Raw genomic sequence first — 24251 nt, 5'->3', positions numbered from 1 at the left:
TGTATATTCTCGATACAATACAAAGATTAATGAGTAATAAGGTTTATATTAAGTTGCTTAGTGTAATAATTTTGTGATCGATGCAGAATAATTATGAAGAGCCAGGGAAGGCTGGCAGGCTGTTGTTTTAAACTGACCAAAAGTGACTGTAAGGACTTATTCGTAGAGTCTGCTACGCACTGCTGGTCGAGTCAGCGCAGTTTAAATCTACTTATGCTACATATCGCCATTAAAATCTGACTATAAAACCTATTATGACTCTTTTTATCGGTAATGCTTGAATAAAAGGCGCAAGTGTAACCGAGCCGTATAAATCGGCAAACTAAACAATAGCCAGGGCAGTTTCGCTTCACATTTCTACGCGGCATGTTTTTTATTTAGTGAAACAAATTTTACGTTTTATCACAGTTATTAGAAGACCACGCGTTGGGCAGCACGTCTTTGTTTTAATTATATCTGTAAGAGTGTCAGTGTGAAACTGAAAATGTTTCTGAACTCAAACGTTTGTATTATGTGTTTCGACCCGAATACTGTCCAGACGTGTTTAACAGAAAACATGTGTGGAAAACACGCGTAATCTTCCCGCCTTGTATTGGGTGAGTGTTTCAATGTACCGATGTAAGCTGTACTGTCGTATCCATACGATACACCCAATGCCATCTACCTAACCAATAGACAACTTAAGGGCAATGGAACAACCGTTGTACATGGGTCCTGACAACACATAAAAATGGCTACTACACGCACAATTTGGAACGTGTTTTTATGTCGGTGTGCGTAAATATTTCCACGCATACAAACGTGCTATAAAGTCGTAAAAAGAGCGATTGAAAAGCTTCAGCCGTTCGCCGCACGGTGGCGTTGTTGCCAAGGTTCGTAACTTCGTATCAACTTTTACTCCTGAGCCGAAAGTGTGGCGCCACTGTGCGGTTAATAATTTATTAGTCTTAACTTATCATCTCAGTAAAATATAAGTGGAAAGTTTGTTATACATCAATAGTTGCAACGCAATTATTACTGAGTTAAATGTTTTATTTTTAGGTCTATTTACAGTATGTATTATTTCATAATGTGGTACATAAACAAATTAAATGTATTCAATTAGAATACACTTTTATGGTTATTCAATAAACGAGTTAATAGTATAAGTTATGAATAAATATATTGTATGTACCTAATTCAATATACTTTAACAAAATGATCAGTAGGATAATTTAGATCGTAATGAGCTAAGTTGTTCTGTCAAAGTTAAAGAAATATAAATCATACTTACCTTTTAATATTATTCTAATAAGAATAAATACTACTACAATGCAAAACTATAGATATAGATAGATAAGTATCTACCTATAGTTTAGAGTGATAATATTATTCTGTGGGGTAGGTACTTGTAGGTACGCACTTGAGTATTTTTCATTATTTTAAAATGGCCGTAGTTGGTAAATTTAGTCAAAGTTCAAGTTTTACTTTCGGGTGGTGAAGGAATGCCCCTTTCCCCTCCACCCCCTTTCATCTAACTTCAGCCATTACTTGGGTCTTCCGTTCGTTCCAATTTCAAATTTGAAGCTGATGCTACGATATATGGCACCGCAACTTTGGAACGTGGAATTGAGCGGGACCATAAAGTAGATGAGGCAAAGACCTCGCTGTATGCAGCCTATATTGTGATATCAATACTTTTTTATGTTACCTAATACAAAAACTATTCTTCTTTTAGTATCTCGTTGTATTATAACGGTAGAAGGTAATTTAGTAGGTACCTACTAGTAACAAGATCATTTTTTGGTTTTACTATATTGTTAATATTTTTTACTTCATACCTACATATTTTCATTAAATAGTGACACAAACAAAAAAAAAGTCGTGAATACGTTAGATATGCATTTTATTATAGATGAATAATATTTATTGATAATAATACACTGATTTGCATCAACAACATTTTATAACATTCACATATACCGAAAAATGACGTGAAAATTTTACAATGAAATAATATAAAGACAGACAGATAATAAATAAAGACAGTTTGAAAATTATAAAATATACACAAATAAAAAGAAAGACTAATTTTAATAAACATTTTAATGAAAACAGACATATATTATAATATCTGTTACAAAACAACGGCTGCTTATTTATTATTTCCAATTAACAGCTAAGACAATAAAAACATGCCCACAAAATGCTACATTTAACAAAAGCACGCGCGTCTCTACATTTGGGCAGCTTAAAAATAATTTCTTAAAGTTGCAGGGCACGTACGTTCGTTATTCCAGTCGGGCCAATTCTACCGTCTCGACTACACCCGATGCTGATATCTGAAATCATTCCATTCTAACACAAAGAGAAATAAAACTACGTTTTTCAGAAAATAATATATTTTCTCATCCGTTCTTACATGGTGAAGTTTGAATAAAATATCGATATATCGTTTAAATAAAAAATAGTGATTACAGAAATACAATATTTCTGTAATCACTATTTTGACATAAAATGTAATATACCAGTAATATTTATATTATTAATATTTGGTAATAATTTTGGCTTATTTGGAATAAAAATGTATTGTGTTTCTAACTTATCTATATGAATATTCAGAGGCTATTTAAATAGTTTCGATATAGGTATTTGTTTTTCATCATTACACGCGACCTTATGTAGATATTGTATTTAACCAAGACTCTTCTTCTAGAAAGAAATATGCTTGAATTGTAATGGCAGCGGAACCTGAACCAACACCCGTCTATTATCGCGGCCAAGGTTCTCTGCTAATTAACCCTATGTAAATTATCTACAATGTAAATATAATGTTACGTATGTAACATATCAATATACCCTCAAGATATACTTATGCATATGCAATACATGGGTGGTGTCATAGAACATTTCTCTTATGACGCTTTGACAATGTCAACAAGATCCACTTAATTTATATCAAAACATAACTCGTTTAGTACTGTCGTTTTTATAGTTTTAATTCTGTGTATTTAACTTGACTGGTACGCTTGGTTCTATAAATACAGAAACTGACTTGTTCAAACTTGCATAGATTAAATATATGCACCAAAAGCCGAAATCTGTTTTATGATGTGCAATAAAATTATTGTATTTTGTAATAAATATATAAATCATATAAATATCATATAAATATGATTTATATAAGTCATTCCCGTTTACATTTGAACTATATTTCTATATGTAAAAATGATATAAATAAAATAAAATAAATCGTTAATACAGTTGTTGTAGAATACATCTTTGACGAAAGATATGAAAATGTAATATTTTACGTAAGGTCATATTACGAAAGGTATTTTTAGGTGAGGATGAATGAAACGAAGAACTTTTGATAAATTTAAAACAACACAATCAAATCCGGTATTATCTAAAAAATAAAATAATAATGAAATTATAAATTATCAAAATCACTATATTGATGTATTTTCTATTTAACTCTCTGATCTATGAGTAATACTTATTACAGCCAGTAGCTAAACAGTAATGCTTCCTCGTGAGAAAAGGCACCCAATCGTTTTATAAAGTCAACTTAAACTACTCGTATTTCTAATATTGCGTGTGTTCACGTATAACTTTATAAAATAGCTTTTGAACCTTACTAAGTATAATATATATTTTGAGGTTGTGTTTTTAAAACAATTCAATATGTCTAATTAAAAAACAAATTTGGAAATAATGTATACCTATGTATAATATTTTTGTACAGATAGCAATGAATGCCTTATATTTAATATATTACATACAATAATGTAAGGTAATGTATAGTACAAAAATATAACGAAAATGTTCATTATTAAAATTATTAGGTAAAACTATTTCTATATACACATTCATAAAATAAGTCAATACTGAAATGACCTCGATTCTTGACCTTTTCTAAGTATTAAGTATATATGCCTATTAGTAGGTAAGGTTCCCATTACCTCTATAATTAAATATTACATTATTATTTTCTTAAGCTTTACTTAGAGCTATATAATTTAACTGATAAAATTATGGCGTTTGGTAACTTAAGTTAATGCGTAGATTTATGAATGTATTTAAGTTACTTAACATAACTTATTATACAAATACATGGCCAAGTAGGTTATAAATGTAGCATATCACTTAATGTATTGTAAGGACTGCTGCCAAATTAATAACACTAAGTGGTAGTCTTGAACTGCAACAATAAAGTTTTCAATTTCATAAAGTTGTGGTTGTCAAAGTAAGTTCTCTAACCAACGAGTTAATTTATACATTAACTAAAACTAAACTATTAACAACGACATACATATATATAACACGATACTTATAAGGCAAAGGTTGTAAATCAAAGTCAAGCCGTGCTACTAAATTGCAAAATTTGTCATTTTATATTTTTTATTTATTCTTCAAGAGTTACATTAAACCTGTATAAAAAAATAATAAACTCTCTTGATAAATACAAAATGTTTACCTTTAGTACTAACAATAGCATCTGAACCCTTAGAACAAACCAATGAAATATTATTAATACTTATAAAATTATAACTCCAAATCCTTCACTAAATAGTTTACCAAGCGAGTGACCATGCATACTCATATCATTATTCATTCTCCGTTATAACCCATCAACGGACTGACAGCCTTACCATAAATCTCAGCATATACTTAACGATGAAGATTTTGTTTCGTCGAATAAGTATAATATTACAACGCTTTTATATTAGAAAAGCTTTTACTTTGATAAATCTGGAAGTATTTTTTTTTATGAAGCAACGAAATAATAGATACAAAATTATCAATATATTTTTTAAATTTTTAAACAATTTGTATACATGAGTATTTTTCTTTTACCTTTTAATTTAAAGGTTATATTAAATGCTATTTATATTCTATATGTAAATTGTTAAGATATCGGAAAAAGAACAAAAAAATATATATATATAATTATTTATTTTTTTCGGAATGCATTCACCTGCCCAATAAGTAAACAAAATTAAGGCAGATGCTTCCAATTATAGCTTCTAATTACGTTATTAAAAAAAAATAGCACAACAATTATCATTAACATACTATTAATGATACGTTTTACAAAGTATCTTGTTTGTTTACCTTGCAATATATAATTAAACACCAATTATATATGTAGATAACTCTGTATAGGTACCTATATATGTATATTGCATATGCGTTTTTTTATTTAAACAATATAAATATAAAATATATATATAAGTTTCGTACTTAATTATAGTATCTGGAGACTTGAATATGATATATCTAGAATCAGTAACAATATCCTTCGGAATGGTATATTTGCGAACTTTTTCGAGACGGCCCGGAAGGTTCATGCAAAATGTATTTGCGCGACTCGCTTTCGTGAAATTTATATTAGACAGGGAATAGTTTGTCCCTCCCTTGACAAACTTCATATTTTTCGTGAATATATTCGAGAGAATTACGTCTCGTCTAAATCGAATGGATAAATAACACGCAAACAACAACGACGAATTTGTTTATTTGTTATATTGTGTACAATATATGTTTATATCGTAATAAATGTCTACGTTTCGTGTTGGAAACTAATCTAAAATACTAAACAAAAGATACAAGTTGATCATACAAAATTTACACAACAAGGTTATTTACAAAGACTATAGTTATATGATATCTATACCTATATCTAGAAGTGAGTTTAGGTAGTACCTATGTACCTACTACCTAAACTCACTTCTTATTTATGATTAACATACAATTGACCAACAAAAATAGGTAATAAGGTTATTCCGTCACATTTTTTTAAATTTTAATGAAACGGCTAAGTATGTAGTATGTACCTATGTATCACTTATACCTAATTTTTAAGCATTAATGTAGGTACACTTTTTATAAACTTAACAGTCTTTTAAAAGTAAAATTCAAAATAAATACATGAAAAACATTGCTAATAAAAACTCAATGAATTAAAATCAAATTAATGACTTTAAACAAAGATTACCAAAATAAAAAAAATTGCAATTCAACGTTATAAAAATATAAATATTAACTCAACTTTATTTTGTAATAATAATTTAATTATCTCTACATACATAACCAATGACATTTTAACGATTTTTCGCAATTTTCTGATTTATAAATAAACAATTGATCGCTCACTCCAAATCCTAGAAAACTCACAAAAATAAAAATTAGCTTAATTTCTAAGCAATCTAACGTTAGTTTATACTAATGGGACTCGTTAATTCGGTGCTTCCTATATTATTTAAAACGTATTTATTTTATTAAACAAATTATATCGTTGACTAACCTTATATATAAAAATATATTTCTTAAGCTAACAATTGAGTATAAAGGTTTTCAGTAAAAAATTGGGACATTTTTTTGTTTAATGTTACCTGATTGCGTGTGTCACTGCCGCTGCCGTAACGTTTTTATAAATGAGTATAGTAGTTCAAAAAATTTAGTTTTTGTTAAAAGTGAAAGTTGAAATCCGTCGAGGACTAGAATTACGTAATATAAGTAAAGTTAAGGGTTTTTATAATGACGATCGCTAAGCGCAGTCACTGTCAGGGCAGGGCTCTTCATTACTTTGTTTACTATTTTTGATCAAAATGAAAATCGATTTACCCAATCTTAATTTTAATCTATTTAATATATATTTTAGAAATTACTATATTAAAACACATTTGTTAAATATTAGTAAAAGAACATTTTATTTCGTGGTCTTATTACGAACACGCAGTTGTAATTTGACTTAAGAGGTAAAAGTTAGACGAACAAACCTTATTTCACCTTTTTGTTTTATCTCCGACTAGCAAAATAGCTAAAACATACGAGCAACGAGAAAAGTTGTAAATAGACTGCCTTTAGTACAACCACGATTATTGCCCTCTAGATAAAGACATTCGTTATATCCTGTAGCCTGCAGGTGAATGCAAATGTCTGAAACTTACAGTTATTTATATAAAAACTCTTTGTTCCGTTTATTTGGCTGAATACTTGTTTGCATAAAGCTAAAAAAAATATAAGTAATGAACAGATTATTTAAAAGTTGTTTTATAAATCAATAGTTCTTCGGCGTCTTCTTGTCTTCCATTATGTAAATATAGCTTTTAATCTAAACAGAACAATCTGGAATAAGTATATCGAATGATGGATGCAAGTCACGAACGAACCAATATATATATGTAAATCAGAAAAACTCGCTAATACTATACTGGAACAGGAAATCACAATTTTCGTTCACCATCCAACGGAACCCTGGAAGGAAAGAAATTGATTTCATTAACATGTTTGCGCTCTCCGCATGTTATCCGACATTTTCCTTAAGTTGTTTATCTCAGACGAGTTCAATAATGCTATACTGGCACTCATAGATAACGATTGGAACGTTTTCCTATTATTGTCGGAATTGAGCATTTTGATATTTCCATGTCCATCAAGGATCAAATATATTCAATGTGACATAGCATACAATTTGTAATAAACTGTGCTGTAAACAAAACTTTACTTAGTTAAACTAACATAACACAGAATTGTCCAACTCTTTTTGGTATACATCCATTGTTACATTAAATGCATTTTGAACGTTCATAAGTCGTTTGAAGTACATAAGTATTTTGAAATGCTCAAAATGATTTACCTACTACAATAAACTCTACATAAGTTTATAGAATTTACCGTTGTAGTATGTATTTCGAGTTATATTTACCCATGTATTTAGATGAAAATAAAAGGTCTAGAGATGTTTACAAAGATTAAAGTAAAAATGTATTGAAGCGTTCCCCATTTTTATGCTAATTTAACAACGCTTTCTTCTCCGAATTATAATATTTTGATCTTTGAAACTAATTGGCGTAATTAAGAGAATTTTACCGTTTCGCAGAATGTATTTTATTTCAGGAGTTATGAATACCAAATTTATTATGACTAAGTTAGACCTGTATTTTACACATTTAAGTATTAGGTTATGTATATATTAGGTATCATGTTTGAAATTACATTTAAAAAATGTATTAATATCTTAATTATATCTATATTTGTAAAATATGAACTAAATAAACAAAGGAAAAAATTATCTTAGGAGAAAAGTTGAATACCTCGAAATAATTGAGCTCTTAAAAAAATTAAAACCCTTAAGTAATTTGAAAATCATTTGTTCCTCTTCCTAGTGACCTCGTTTTGTCGCGGGGAATTCAAGGTTTCATTTTGAGAAGGTCTATTGTTTCGTCTATGTGATAGAGCCCCTATTTAAACGCGGCAGACATAAGACATTTATATTATATTGTACATTTATTTAACAATCGCGTGTGACTTAATACCAACACGTCATAGGAGGGAAACTACTTTAACGGTCTAAGGAAATCGTGAGAAAAATATCGTTTTGAATAGTACCCACAGAAAAATGGAGAAAATTTACACTCTTTGATCTTAAAATCAACTGACATTGTACCATAAGAAAAGACACATCAAACATTTTAATTTATATTAGTCAGATTGTTTTATTTAAAAAGTTAACGGCTTGCGAGAAAAAAGTGGGGCGTGCGATAAGATTTATTAGCACAATACGGGCGCAAAAATCGTTTGTCTCGGTCCTGGCTCTATTTATAATATTTGTTTATATTTAATTATTTAAAATAATTTAATACAACATTCATCAATTACCTACAATAATTATTTAAATGTAAATCACCTCCACCACATATTTGAATAAAATCGGCAAGAAACTCAGTAGCTACTGAATTTTCATTAAATACTAATCAACGAATACTAAATTCATACTTTTTTATCATCTATATAATCTTTCCTGGAGTGGTAAGTCTTATTTATCAATAAAAATCATTTTTTTTTTTGATATGAGGTTAATATTTGTTAGTTGAAATTAAGAAGTAGGTATGTTGTAGAAATATAATCTTTAATAAGTATATTTGTTACATTGTATTTTAAAATAGGTATGTAACAAGTAGGTAACTACATTTTAATAAATGTGTATAATATAACGGCTTCAATATGCTATTTCATTTGCTCTTCTAAATAAAAATTTCTTGATTCTGTCGCAAGTCTACACATTACTCCTGAGGGTGAACCTACGTACAATTATAAGGGTATATACAAGAAGATAATTATCCCCCGCGGCCCGCAACCCCGCGCCCCTGACCCTTGTTCTGCTTAATCCGTTTAAACTTTTATTTACTTAGTTCATTTGAATTGATGCGATTAATGCTTGGTTCTTTATATTATATATAAAAAATCTTGTTAAATATGATTAGATATCTACATACTTATATAATATTTTAGAGATAAATAAATTCATTTCTAATACAAATTTGTAGCTACTTGAGAAAAATTTAATTGCACTAATGTTAAACATACAAATTAAATGAGTTTAATTGTAACATGATATTTGAGTAGTTCATTTTATTCCGTTTAAAGTTAACTGTTGGTTATATTTATGAAAATATATTGATGAGTAATTTGAGTAGATGTTAGGTAGGTACCTATATGACTCTTAGACTAGACAAAATAAAACTGAATAAAAGTCTTATAACCTTTAATATTACAAAGTATTTTACTTTATAATTGCAAAATATTATGTACTGCATTATTCGTACGCCGATAAACACTAGACACTTATGAAGGAATAAAGCTGCTTTAATTTAAAAGGATAATATTCATCGAGGTGAATATCTAAAAAAAACTAGGTAATTAACAGTAAATGAGATGCACATATCAGGTTAATTTATAAATTACTATAAACGTAATGAAGTGAAAGAATTTTATGTTTCCTCTATATTATGCAGTTGCAGTAGCCGACGGCCATGTTGCTGACCCGTCTCTGAGTACGCGCGACTGTATCTATCCTTGTCGAACGTATGCAAAATTTGTATACCTCTCTTTATCTCTCTTAGCAAAGAGCCCCTGCACCCAATTAGAGTAATACGCATGCGTATCGTGTCAATGTCAAATCAATCCTCGTAGGCTGATGCAACGGGCTTATATTATAACATTTTATTCTAATATATTTCATACTATGTTTTTGTTTCAGGATGAATGGTTAGCGACTTACTTACAGTGGATTAAACGGTACGTAAACTTAAACTACTGCAATTATTTATTTAATGTACACTGTCTTATAAAATAGCGTAAAAATATACTATCTATCTATAATATGTATTTATGTATAGCAGATAATTATCTAAATTATTATTAACATTATTATAAACGATAATAAGGTTTGAGAATGTATGATTTAGGGACGAGTTGTTAAATATTTAGTCATAGATCGGGAGCCAACATATTTTTACGAGTGGCAAGATCAGCTCATTACTATCTTATTACGTACGGTGTTGGCTTGGGCCTCGATGAGCCGAAACACATCCAATTTGCCAACTTCCCATTTATTGATATTGACTCTGAGAGGACGCTCCGTAAATGATCTCCGGACTAGACACAGCTGGATGTGACTAAATTAATATATCTATATAATTCTGATCACTGTTAGCAGAAACAATTATTTCGTCTATTTATTAATATTTACTGTTTATCGATTTATTATTATCATTAAAAATCTTTGAGTTATCAAATAATTTCATTATAAGTAACTTTTTGTTTAGATTTTTAATATATTTTAAAATAATACATCGATACTGAATCAATGAACGTTTCATGATTATAAATTGTTTCGTTTCTCAATTTGTGTAATATGTATTTTTCATTTATTTATAGTAAAATATACTCATAGGTACCTAACCGTGACCTTACAATGTTTAAGTTCTATACATATTAAAGTATAAGTTTAAGACTTGTATTCTGCGTCATTTAATATAATTACTTAATAAATATATTGCGTATTATTTTATAATGCTTATAAATATAACGGCGTGAATGATATATTTTGATCGAATTATATAACTTTGGCAAACTACATCCATTGTTTTGAAAATATATTTACTTCCTTTATCTGTACTATACTTATATATAATAAATATACATAATATGAAGACATATCCAGTGTCAATAATTCATCTGTTTCGATATTTCGCGGTATCACTTATTATCATCAAACCTAACGCCAGATAAGCTCGAGACGAGACGTGACTTGCGAAAAATAGTCATTTTAGCTCCCGCATTCGGATTTGTACTCACATCGCGTAAGAACGGATCAGTGCATATACGACGCCTTAGTAATGAACTTGGCACATGTAGCAACATAGCATAATATGTATGTATATATAAACTCATCATCAGACCATTGGACCATCGGGACTATTTTGGATTAAAACTCATTCGAACAAAACGATAATTTTACAAATCCTTCTACACCTAATATGACGAAGTTAAGCCCGAATATAAATAATAAAATATAAATATATATTAACATTCAAATTCAGAACGTCCTCACCTTTTGAAATCAGTTTAAAACTGTTTGTTATTTAACAAATTTTAAGCTTATGTAAAAATTATTAACAAGCTATACTTTATATGTACACAATTAAATAGAAAAGTTAGTAGTTAGTTAGTTAGTAAACTTAGTTCTAAATAAGTATAATATAAAGTACCTACCTATCTTCAAACGTGTTATTTTATATCAATTAAGAGGATAGACTTATAAAACGTTAATTAAAAATAGCAAAATAAATAGTTGAGTAGACTCTTTAATATAAACAATTCGGTAATATATAGGTCATTTGAATTACTAACGGTTATTATATAATAAAAAAAAACGTCTTAAATAACATTATAAACATAGTTATTTTATCATTTTGTTACGTTAATCGTATCTAATAATATCATAAGATCACATTACGGAAAAGACAAATTTTTGAAAATGTAAAACAGAATAAAATAAGAGAGGTTTTGCTGATATTTCTAATATGGTAATGTGATCGGATATTCGACCCCAAACAAACTCAATATTGGCCTCTCGGATTCGTTGGGACAAAACGTAACAAACAACTTACTGTTATAAGTTCTCGGCATATTCGCAATATATGTATTTGGTAAAAAATGCTATCCTTATAAATAGAGATTTAGGTACCTACATGGGGTTATATACATGTTGTTGTACAATACTTAAAATAAAAAAATAAAAATATCGGTACAAGGTTTTTGGAAGAACTTTTATAACGCATATATATTAATATTAAAAAGAGGATAAGATTGTTTGAATTATAATCGATAACCTCTGAGACTACTGATTTTCAATAATTACTAGTTTTCGCCATCGGTTTCGCTCGCGTTTTAGGAATTCGTTGTCGGGTATTATTTACACAATATCTTTAAATATTATATAACTTTTATATATACTTATATGTTATTCTGATGTATAAAATATATTATTGTAAAGGTTCATTAAAATCCATTCAGTCGTTTTTGCGTGGAAGAGTAACAAACACCCATACATAAAAAATACATACACTAAAATATACTTTTTATCCAGAGGAAACATTGGCTTAAAACATGTAATAATAAGATTTATTACCGTACGTGTATATGTATTTATATACTCAGACACAGTTTGCATATTATTTAACTTAAAATGCGAATGAATACGTATTTTAATTCTAAATTATGGTATTGATAGAAGGTAATGTAATGTAGGCGGCAACGACAATGGTAATTTCAATGAATTGTTTTAGATACACGTTTACAGGTTTACTGTATAAATATATATTAATTGTTGCTAGATAATATAGGAAGTAAAGCGGGTTCGTACTTTATATGACTACCTCTTATCAACAGGAAGACGCATACCAAACCTAAAGTTTAAATTAGTTTACTTGATCAAACAATTTATGCCCTCGTTCCAGATAGGGCATTCCTTTTGTCACTATAAATTGTTGACTAAACTTACTTTCGTTAACTTTACATAGGTACTACAAATAAATAATAAATTTATTTGTACATAATTGTACACCAAAAGAAAATAGAACAGAAAAATCTTTGAAGCACTTAATGTGTAGTAAAAGGAACTGCTGTTTTGTTAATTACTAATCCTTTTTCTTCCAGACAGGTCTATATATTGGAAGCCATTAAAATAGAAACCGGATAAGTATAGGTAATATGAGACTTACATATATGTACATACATGTAAATACACACAAACATATAACAACATTGCGTGTAATATGCATAAGCATATAATAAAAATTAAATGTGTACGTATTATAATAATAAGGTAATAAATATCCTAAACGCATAATGTAAAATGTAACTTACAAAAAATATATATACCTATGTATAGATAGTTTTTTTCCAGGAATTTGTAATAGTCCATTTGAAAATCGATATGAAGTCAGATTGGTTTAATTAATTTTTTTTATTTTTTTGTACCTATTTTTAGTACTTAGGTACTTGGGTAGCATTTTGGGCTAATTTCCAAGAAGTTGTATAAACGAAATGCAGTCATGAAATTCCAAAAACATCATTAATTGCAACGTACTTAACCGAATTCAGTCATGTACGCAAGTACTGAATTAATTTAAAGGCAAGCTGATTTCATTTGGAATTAGACCTGTCTTCGAAATTGGAATAAATGAAGCCAATCAGAGATAAATAACCGTCGGTCCACGAGCCGCTGGCGTGGGCCGTTTCATTTACATGTCAATGACGCGGGGGGAGGATAAGGGGTACATGCGGGTACCGCAATAGCAGCTCACCTGAGTAACTATTTATATTGCGTGTTCATTTCCTTCACTGGCCCATTTACATTTTTTCTTTAATTAATAACGTCGAGAGAAACAAGATAAGACTAATGATGAAACTAACGAGAAATGTAACTATAAAATCGTGTCGGAATTGGAAATACTTTCTTACTTATCTTCTTTAATCTTTCGGCTTTACATTATAGAGTCGTGTAAAGGTATTCTGGAACGATCTTGCAAACTACTCCTCTGGCAATCGCGTCGACTGTCATAACAATTGACGTTTACGCAAATTATAGTTTCAATGCTTTACAGTAACTTCATTCGCCCTCTCTTGCTTGTAAACTTCTTCATGAGATGGCTGAAAATAAGAGATATCAAAAATAATAATCTTTTACTAATAAAATTAAATAGATATATACCTATCTAAAAATTCGTTACACAAGGCACAACGAAACTTTTATGTACCTAAGTAGGTACATTAAATAATTGTATTTCGATTTTTTGTTCTGTCACTTGTTAAGTATATTCACATATTACAACTGCTTAATTATATAAATTAAATAATATTAAAAATAATCAACTATAATTTAATTAACATATCAAGTACTCCGTTTATTTTTTGGTTTGAACTGCTTAGTGTAATATGATGACGTAATAAATAATCACACAAGTTGAAACAATAGGTATATTTCACTAATCGTCTTATACCTACCATCGAATCGACGTTACTCATCCTGTATATAAATAAATAAACAACAAATAAAAGTATGTTATTGATCTAAATTGCCTTAAATATCTTTAATTACTTAATATTATATTAAGCTAATTCTTTATTCCCAGTTTGATAATTGACCATGTGCGATAGTAGGTAGTTACGAGGACATATTTAATTGTATATAATTAGCATACCTAGGTTATGTTGCAGTCGTACAGTTAATTTTAATTTGATGTGCGCAGTGTGAGTAATTTTGTTTTAAAATAAAGTACGAATTATTCGTGCAACATAATCCCCTACGTCATATCCGTCCGTCAGTATAATGACTGTCTTTGCTTCTTTAAAATGAACCAAGTATTTCATAAAAAAACGTCTGTTCTATACTGCTTATTTCAAAAAGCTTTCTCTTCAATTAATGAAACTGAAATATATAAACTTTAAATGAAATTGTTTTTTTTCTGAAACTACTACAGAGTCCATCTTATTACTCCGTAAACTGAATTACACATTGCGAGAATCCAGAGAACTTAAGCGGGCGTTTGAGTAACACCCATTAGTAGCTATTTCATTTGATCTAATAAAATAAATACAGAACAAAACAGACAACATTGCCGACAAAATGAAAGATATGAGTGTCTTAAAGGTGAATCGAGAACGTACTGTGTAAAAGCGCAAGTTACTCCCTCTGTTACCTTTTTCGACTTAGTCACTGAACCAATCGTAATTTAACATAAAATTCCTTAAACCTGAAAAAGACGGGACTACTAAAGCAAAAATAAATTTGACGCAGATGAGGTCGCGGATAAAAGCCAAGAACATAATAATAATAATTTAATCTTAACATATGTAAAACAAATCATTTAAATATTTTTAATCTTTTAAGAATAAGTCAATTTCTTTCATTGTTAAAAGTAACTTAAGACAGATGAACCCTGAGATACCTTTAAAAATAAAAGAAAATCCTGTGTGGTCGGTTGATTAGAGTAAACCAATTCAAACTTACAACCTTCATTAATTAAAGTATCTACCTAGGCCGCTTGGAAAAAATGCTGACGCTTCAAAATGTGTAGGTTGGTACGTATTGTACCTATAATAGGTATTATACTTATAATATTACTTTAGTATTTCGCCTTAAGAGATAAATGTGGTATTTTGTAACAAATAAAAAATTATATATTAAGACTATTCTTTGGATAAACGTATTCTCAACAGATATATTTTTTAAAATTAAAGAAATAATTTGTATTCTACAATCATTAAATTTAGTAAGAATTGCCACACGCGTGGCGAATAGTTTTTTTTAAATTTATGTATTTGTTCTTGCACCTTAGGTACTATATAAGTAAATTATATTTTTATGCAGGCGAAAAATAAAACGTACAGTGAGCAATATGCAAAAATATCTTTGAAATGAAACAAATTATAAATTACTACATATAGAATTTATTTAAAAGATTAAGTCAAATTCTAATATTTAAAAAATCGCCGTATAAGCGAATACCTAAACCTGAGAAGTGAAACCGGCATTCGGTAGCGACCATTGGTCGCGTACGTGACCTTCCCTCGTGTCAGCAATTCGTTCCTAAAACCATTTTCGTCGATTCTGCTTAATATAACCAGATATGGCTATCTTTTAACTCAAAGAGGAAATACAAACGTAAACTGGATATTTAAACAAAATAATCTTTTTAATTCGCTGTTTGGTAATTTAAAGCAATAATATTTTGAAATCGCTGCTTGTAATTAATTAAACATGACATTTAAATAAAAAATTATTAACGCTGTACAGTTACATGACATCGATCGATACTGTATTCGTTTTAACTCTCAAGCTGATATTTTAATTAGATCATGCAATAAAACTTCTTTACTACAACTTATAATATCTGGTACCTATAGTTTAATAAAAACACGCAAGTATGTAAAACGGTGTCATGTCGAAAGCTACTTTTACGGCCTGTCTCTACCCTTCGAAGTATTGCTTAGATATTGTTCGAACGAACTCAGTTTGACTTGTTTATCCTAAAAATAGTTGGTGTACGTCACATGAAGTTCGATACAGACATGCCCATCGCAGGTGGGCTAGGGTGGAGACAAATATAGGTGGGGGGGCAATATGGGCGCATGTTTTATATTATTGAAGCCCCGGCCCGGCTGTTTACCTTGTTTACAGAAATGCGAGCAAAACTCGTGTACGGGATAGCCACTGTTACCTTAAATGTATTCCAACACACCGAGCTCAGAATTTAATTTTGTTTTTTTTTTTAAACGGAATAAGTTTTTCGTTTGAAATATTTTGTCGTCTCGTTCGTCTGACGTAATCCTCGATTTATATGTTTAAAAGGGCGATCCAATCATGTATTTTTATATAGGACCATACTGTAGCGAAATATAGCCTCGTTCCAATATGATGTTAAACATTGGCGTTCCTTCGACCATCGTCCCCGAACTATATAATATTGAATAAAAACGAGAATATGTTTGGACGCAACACGCATCCCTGATTATATTTGAACAAATATTCCTTGTATCTCGTGTACACAGTATAATAAGTCTCTTGGGCCGTCAAATGGAGCCTAAAGGAAAGCCATCGTGTCTCATTCTTACGTTTTACGTGATCCTTGCTGAGATGTAGGTAGAAATAGAATGTACGGAGGAAAATCTTTTGAGCTACGTTAACTCACAAAGGTGGGTACCCATTCCCAGATGGCCTGGTTATTTTCTTATATTGTCGTCGCAGTCGTTGCATGAGACTAGGTAATAGAAAGTCATTGGCGAAATAGAAATATAACATAAATAGTAGGAATTGAAGGTTTTCCCTGGAGTAATATTGAGCATTTCGAGGGTATATTTGACTTCGTTTTACGTTACTTATAAAAACGATATGTACCTTCATACAAAATATTTATTATTAATGAATATAGTAAAGGAAATATACGATAATTAACATCAATTAATAACAAATTTTATTAGCAATGATTCGCAAATGTTTTCAACGGAATTTATAAATTTAACTTCTCCCAAAATCCTATGCCGTGACAGTACAATTTTGTGGAGAAATTTTGTTCGAGTTCGACCATGTTTATGAAAATCAGGCCTTGTACTGACATACTGAAGGTCCATAATCTTTTATTAATATATATAAACCTTAATTATATCATCGTTGAAGAAAATACAACTTTACGAGGAAAGATGTAGGGTTCTGTATCGAATGTGGGATGGTGTAAAATTCGAGATCAGCGTGCCCGCCGCCTGTTGAGATGGGACCGCCAAATATTTTGCTCTTTATTTATGTCCACTTGAAGTTTCCCGTAACTATAATGAGGACATTTTTCGTAAAAGAGAAACAACAAGTACAACGAGTTTAAGCAAGTTCCCGTGTGTAGGTATTTAAACCCATTTGTATGTAAATATAAAACTCAAACCTGGAACAAGTTGTTTCAAACTTATTTTATTATATAAAGTTGAAATTTTCCTTTAAAGAAAGAAACCACGCTTAGGTATCCCGTTTTTGTTATAAAAATAACAAGGTTACGATTTATACACTTTTATATACTTTAAATTCTTATCTCTGAACTGTATCTATTTCATGACTCAATAATATAATTTGTATAAAAAATATATGGAACAAAATAATACAATCGTTCGCAAACCTAAAATCTTGTCTACATAATATATCACCCTCATATGTCGTTCCGGGATGAAAATCCGGTAAAACACGACGAAATGAAAATTATCCGACCAAAACTCGGGATAAAAAGCCTCCTTCATATTATGTAGTGGTATGTTCTTCGTGGTTATGTTCACATATAAACCTACACTAATAAAATTATTAGTAAAATGTATCTACAATTTATAAAGTTTATTGTAATAACCTAATATTTAACTTTGCTTATTCTACAAAATGAACGACTCGTCCGGACGAATTACTCGAAATATAAATCGATTCTCTCGAATATAATTATATTTTAATCGATACAGGAAATAATAGATCAACATGTTTTAATATATGTAAATCTGTATTTTTTACGTTATAAAAAAAAACGCTATATTTTTAAAGCTGATAATATATTTATATACAAGTAAAACCATAGTTTTATTATTTATGTTGCACGTATTGATAGGCAAACGTACCACGTAACGATTGATTTACTTCAACTAGAATACTGTTTATACTCTCCAGTAATCGATTTACACGCGAACCGAAATTATTTATAAAATACTACGTATCCGAAGAAGTAAGACGAAAGATATTGAGTATATTTACATAACCCAACAATATTATTCCTCTCTTAGGCAATGTTTTGTACTTACAAATAATCCGAGGCTTTTACTTTGAGATCCGTCGGTATTAGGTTGAACTGCCTCGCGCTCCCACTTTGATTACCATACACTCCTTAAAAGCCCACATCCTGCCAAGGATTCACAAAACATCATTTCCAAGGATATCTTTTTTCCATTTGATGATTTCATTTACAATTTGTAACGCATTATTTAATAATGTAATTGATTTGGAACGGAATTTTATAAAGGCTTGATTATTTAAGTCCAATTGAAATATTATTTTTGGTTTTAGAAAATATATAAATCAAAGATAAAAACGTAGCAAATAAAACGGATTATATTTAGTATTATCAGTTAATACATAATAAAATCCATAAAAAAATATATTTTATTATAGGTGATTTGTAATGGATTTATAGCATCGTTACAATTTATGTTGCTTATAAATTTAGGTTTTGTATCAGATAATTATAAGCAAATCAATATAATTTAATACTATTTATATTTTAATACTCTTTTCTTTTTAAATGATGATAAATATTTTTATTACCTTATTTAATTTCTGAAATTAAAGAAAACAAATTCGTAGTCCAAATTTGTTTCGTGGTTTTGGAACTGAGCTGTAGGTACGCATAGATACTAAATTAATATATTCCTATGCATACCGTGGAAGTTTAAACATTATTTCCTTTAAAATACGCCAAGAAACGCTCATTTTCTGCCTGTTTCAAAATTGTGTTAACTTTAATCAACTGAAAATTGCTCTAATGTAACCTTATTTGGAAGATAAAGGGCTAAATATTCTACGCTGCGACGTATGAATGTTTATTTCACGGAGCAATTAAAATGAAGCGCCAGTCTTATATTTTATAATAAACAATAATTTAAATATTTGAATTTTACTTTATGTTTATAAGTATTTGAACATATAAAGATATTGTATTCGATAAAGTAACTATTAAAAAAAACGGTTGACGTTGATTTACATAATTTATATTGTTATGAAATTATTAACAACATACCTACAGATTTGAAGTAAACATGGGTAGATGCGTTGGCTGATGCTATATAATATTATTGTATCTTATACGTACCTACCTATCTATATACCTACGCATAGCATTATATATTAAGGAGAAGGTAATCATGTGAATGTTAATGGAGAAAAAATTGAGAATTTGGCCACTTTATTGGTAAAACTTTTAAACGACATAGGACATTTCTTATTTACCTTGGTTTTATATTAGGTACTTATTATATCTCAAATATTAGGTATTAGTTACATTTATATGATACCTTAACAGCGCAAAGTTTAGAAAAAGCAGGAAAATATATAGGTCGTGGTCATATTATGTCGATATTGTCTGGTATCGATTTTTGTAAGCTGTATAAATCTTCATACATCCGAAGGAGAGAATTAATTAATTGCCTTCCTACAAAAATTAGCATTTAAAGTTTTTAATTCGAATCAATAGTTTTGTTGACAGGAGGATAAAAGGGTAGTACCTACTCGGTCTACTTAGTAGGTACGGCCGAACCGACAACTCATTGTTGAACTCTTGGAGTAATTTTTTATATCATTTTTGGCTCACAAGCGAAGCAGAAATATTCATGTTTTACAATGTTAAACGTAATATATTAACGTGTAAGTAAAAAATAGCTTCTAAACATAACTACATAGATTCAGGGACCAAAGTATTTTGCTGCGTAAAAAATTCAAAACGAATATATAAATTAATTTTAAAAGAACAAACGTAAGAGTGTTGGCATTCCTCTAGACATTTCTCTATAGATTTAAAAGTGACCGCTGAGTGCAGTCTATCAACTGGTCAATAAACGTTGCCGGTAATGCATAGCACTAAGCACGTAAGATATGTATACCCAGTATAGAGCATCTATTATTCCCTGAGGGTTGTTTTACTTAGCTCTAGTTAGGTATAAAAGTCATGTCGAATTAGACGCGCTGACTTGAATAGTGTTCGTTTTAAAAATAACGAGAACTTAAGAAACATTATTTTAATTTAAATTAAATAAGTAGATATTAAATACTTGTTTAAATAGCCTTTTAATTAACAGTCTAGCCATTTCACTCAATGATGTTGTTCAACGAGCTGACTGAATGATAGGTATTCAGTCAATAAATATTTTGTTTATAGAAAAAGGTAATGTGCTATAGACTCTCCTGAAAATAAAAAAAATATTTATATGGACAAAGTTATAAATTTAGAATATTTGGTAAAATAAAATTTTATAATAATTAATAGTTTAATTCACATACCATATTATTCAAAAGACTGCAATTGTATTACTATTTCAATTTTATTTTTAAAGTAATTCTAAATATACGCGTTGTCCACTATCACAAAACAGTGCAGAGAGAAATACTTCGTTCAAACGGTCCTTTATTACTTTCGTAAGGGCCTGTACTCACGGCCGTTGAGACAGCGAGCTATGCAAGTACACTATACATCGGACGTAGCTTGCAACTGAGTCATAAACTATCCACTTTCTACGGTCATGCAGTATAATATAACGTACCTAGATACACACACGTGATTACGAATACGTATACGTCAAAGAAATTTCATATTGAGAATTGGAAATAAAATTTAGGAAAATTCTGGATATCTTTAAATCTTATTCAAAGATATCCAGATGTGTATTTCCAAATATATCCAATTTAAGCCATTTATTATGTAAGATTTTTATTTGGATAAAACTATTGGATAATTCCAAATATTTAAATAACTATTAATAGTAATGTAGTAGTAGTAGAAGTTCATACTACAGATGATATTTTATGATAAAGAATTTTTATTTCATTTAATACCCGTGTACATACATTGTAATTTTTATTCGATGTCAAATAATTTATATTTTTAACATAACATAACGTAAATAATAATAAAAATAAACGTTGTTTATAATACAAAGTAGAGTACTACCTATATTAAGTACGCACTATTGAATCGTAAAAGTAATGTAATGTAATATATATAGGTCTGATCATTTATTTTTAACTTGAACGTGTTTAACTTTAATTGGAATTATTTAGAAAAATCTGTAAAAATTCTTACCTGATAGGTTTCCTTACAAGTTATTTTTAACCCGAATAATTTATGAAATAAAACTAAGTAGGTGTTATATTTAAATATAAATCATGAACTAAACTTTGTAACAACGTATCACGTCTATGCGATTTCACTCAGAATTTGAATTAAAAGGGCCATGATAGCAAAAAATAGGGAAAGCGGGTCTCATTGTGTCACCCTCATGTAAAAACTGGGCCAATAGGGAATGGTTATCCCAAACAATTGATTTTTTCCTGCCAATCGATAAAGTTTAGCAAGATGGCTGCGTTTCTATTCTTTTTTTTTTATTTGCAATTCGAAAGCGTTAAATTATGGAGCCAAATGAATAAAGGTTCCTACAGTTCCTAAGGAAAAACGGGTGCCTAAAAAATAAACAAATAGGTGATCAGATTTTTTAAGTGAAAAGGAATAAACATTGTAAATAAAAATCTTATTACTTTAAACTAAACGTATTTCGTTCTTGGTGTCTAATAACCAAAAATACGTTGTACATATGTCAAATAATTTTTTTAGGAAAACTAGCATTCCTTTTTTAACTCTATAAGCTTAAAAAATTACGATGTCACAATAGACCACCAACATTTTTAATAAATAAATAATTAGTGCCACAAGCGTATCCTTCCTTACTTTCATCGTAAATTGGTTAAAACTAAAAATTTCTTTAAAAAAATACATATAAAATACAACTTGGTACTTAATTGTAAAATAATATTATAAGGCTGAATAGGTATATCGTTCGTCTCTATATTTTACTACAACTGAATAAAATTCATCATTCGTATACAAGATTACTTGAAAAGACGAAGACCTCGCGATCGAATAGGAATACCAATGCTATATAACATTCGATTCTACGATAATAATCTGCTACTACTAATACTATAGCCGCTTATACCTTTTTGGCTAGAACTTATAAAAGTCGTCGCCTCTATGAATATCTCCATCAATTTTATGTTTATGAACTTATAACACGAGACCCAACGTTCTTATATTAACTAAAATATAAGTATTAAAATAAAATGTAAAGTTTTTTGCAAAAATCCTTTAAAACTCAATAGACTAACGCCATCTATCGATGTTTTCGTAGACGTTACTTTGGTATAACTCTCAACGCATTTATTCGTATTTCACGCAAGAAACACACACACATGGAATACTTTTTTATTTACCGTGTCCGACTAAAAGCTGATACACGAAACAATACGTGTTTGTGTGAGTTAGCTCTATGCTTACGCGACTTGTACCCGATACGCGCATGTGTTGTGTAAATTGTAGCGTCTACGTAAAGGCCTGCACACATATAAAATGTTCAATGCACGTGAAGCGAACGAAAAGTTGCTAAAACGGACTAGTAGCGCCATCTAGTTTGTACGAGTAAAACGAAAATGTTACGCAACTGATGTATCAGGCTGTACGTGAAATTTTACTTAACAACAAAAGTGATGACGCATATTAATCCTCTTTTAATAAATAGAGTCAATGGTATTAATTAAAAAAAATGGATTGATGTAAAACTACTTTAACTTTATAACTTATTTTTTATATAAAGACGGAAATTACAATTACAACTACGATATTTAATGTTTAAATGATATTGAATTATCCCTTTGGATTGTACTCGAGATATAATCTTAAATGATAAACTATAGATATTATTTATTCGGTTAAATCTTATAAGAAATTTCATTATGATTTTCAGCTACTTTTCAATTTGTTACGTTTAATATTATGAGTTTGTTTTCTAATGGCTGTGTAATGAACTGTCAGTTACTGACGTGTCACTTTAATTTCACGTGTATTCCTATGATTGCGATGAATGACAGTAATAGAAATTTGAATAAATGAATATATTCGAATATTATATTTTATCAGATTCATATAATATGATCTGATTAGATTATTTTTGGTATTACCAAAAAAACAACTTAGAACTTTGGCTCAACTTGTTACTATCATTTATATTGTTTGTTATAAAGCAAAAGATTCTATTTAAGTTATCTTATCATTTATGGACATTTAAAAGAATGCCATGCTGGATAAAACTAACTAGGAATTACAACCGTATTCAAATGAGAGAAGAATAAGAGAAGAGGAAGCAGCAAAAAACGGACAGGTGTAGAAATTAACTTTGATAACTAAAAAAACCTAATCTAACATATTCAAACAATTTTTATTAGTTAGTTATAAGTATCTTACTCATGTTAGCTAAATAATGCAACAAAATATTTTTTAAAACCATCTTATAAAAATTCAGTTTGAAAAGACATTCTGATCTGATCCGGTCCAGGCCCACATTCATTTACAAAATTAAATAAGACACATACAAAAGTCTAAAATATTTATCAAATTATATATTTTTAAGTTTGATAATGTGTCTATTGCAAATTTATAAAAAACAAATTGTTTTTTTAAAATAACATCTTTAGTCTTTAGAAGAAAAAAAAAACGTTTAGGCGTCAAGGTTGTGTTATATAGGTATTACAAATGAAAGGGCTAGTTTGTATATAATATGTTTCATAAGCATAATATGGA

The 24251-nt window shown here is 29.3% G+C and overlaps 1 long non-coding RNA gene across 1 annotated transcript in view; it reads left to right on the top strand.

Annotated features, from left to right (window-relative positions):
- Window positions 1-340: 340 nt before the first annotated feature.
- LOC135193561 (uncharacterized) overlaps window positions 341-24251 on the top strand; it is a 44201-nt gene continuing 20290 nt past the window's right edge. The window contains exons 1-2 of the long non-coding RNA XR_010309304.1: window positions 341-596; window positions 10028-10065. This is a non-coding gene — a long non-coding RNA (uncharacterized LOC135193561). The remainder of the gene's footprint in view (window positions 597-10027; window positions 10066-24251) is intronic.

Source organism: Vanessa tameamea, chromosome 12 (genome assembly GCF_037043105.1).
Source record: "Vanessa tameamea isolate UH-Manoa-2023 chromosome 12, ilVanTame1 primary haplotype, whole genome shotgun sequence".
Lineage (NCBI taxonomy): Eukaryota > Metazoa > Arthropoda > Insecta > Lepidoptera > Nymphalidae > Vanessa > Vanessa tameamea.
Note: the sequence above shows the minus strand (reverse complement) of the source record. Positions and strands in the feature narration are given on the sequence as shown.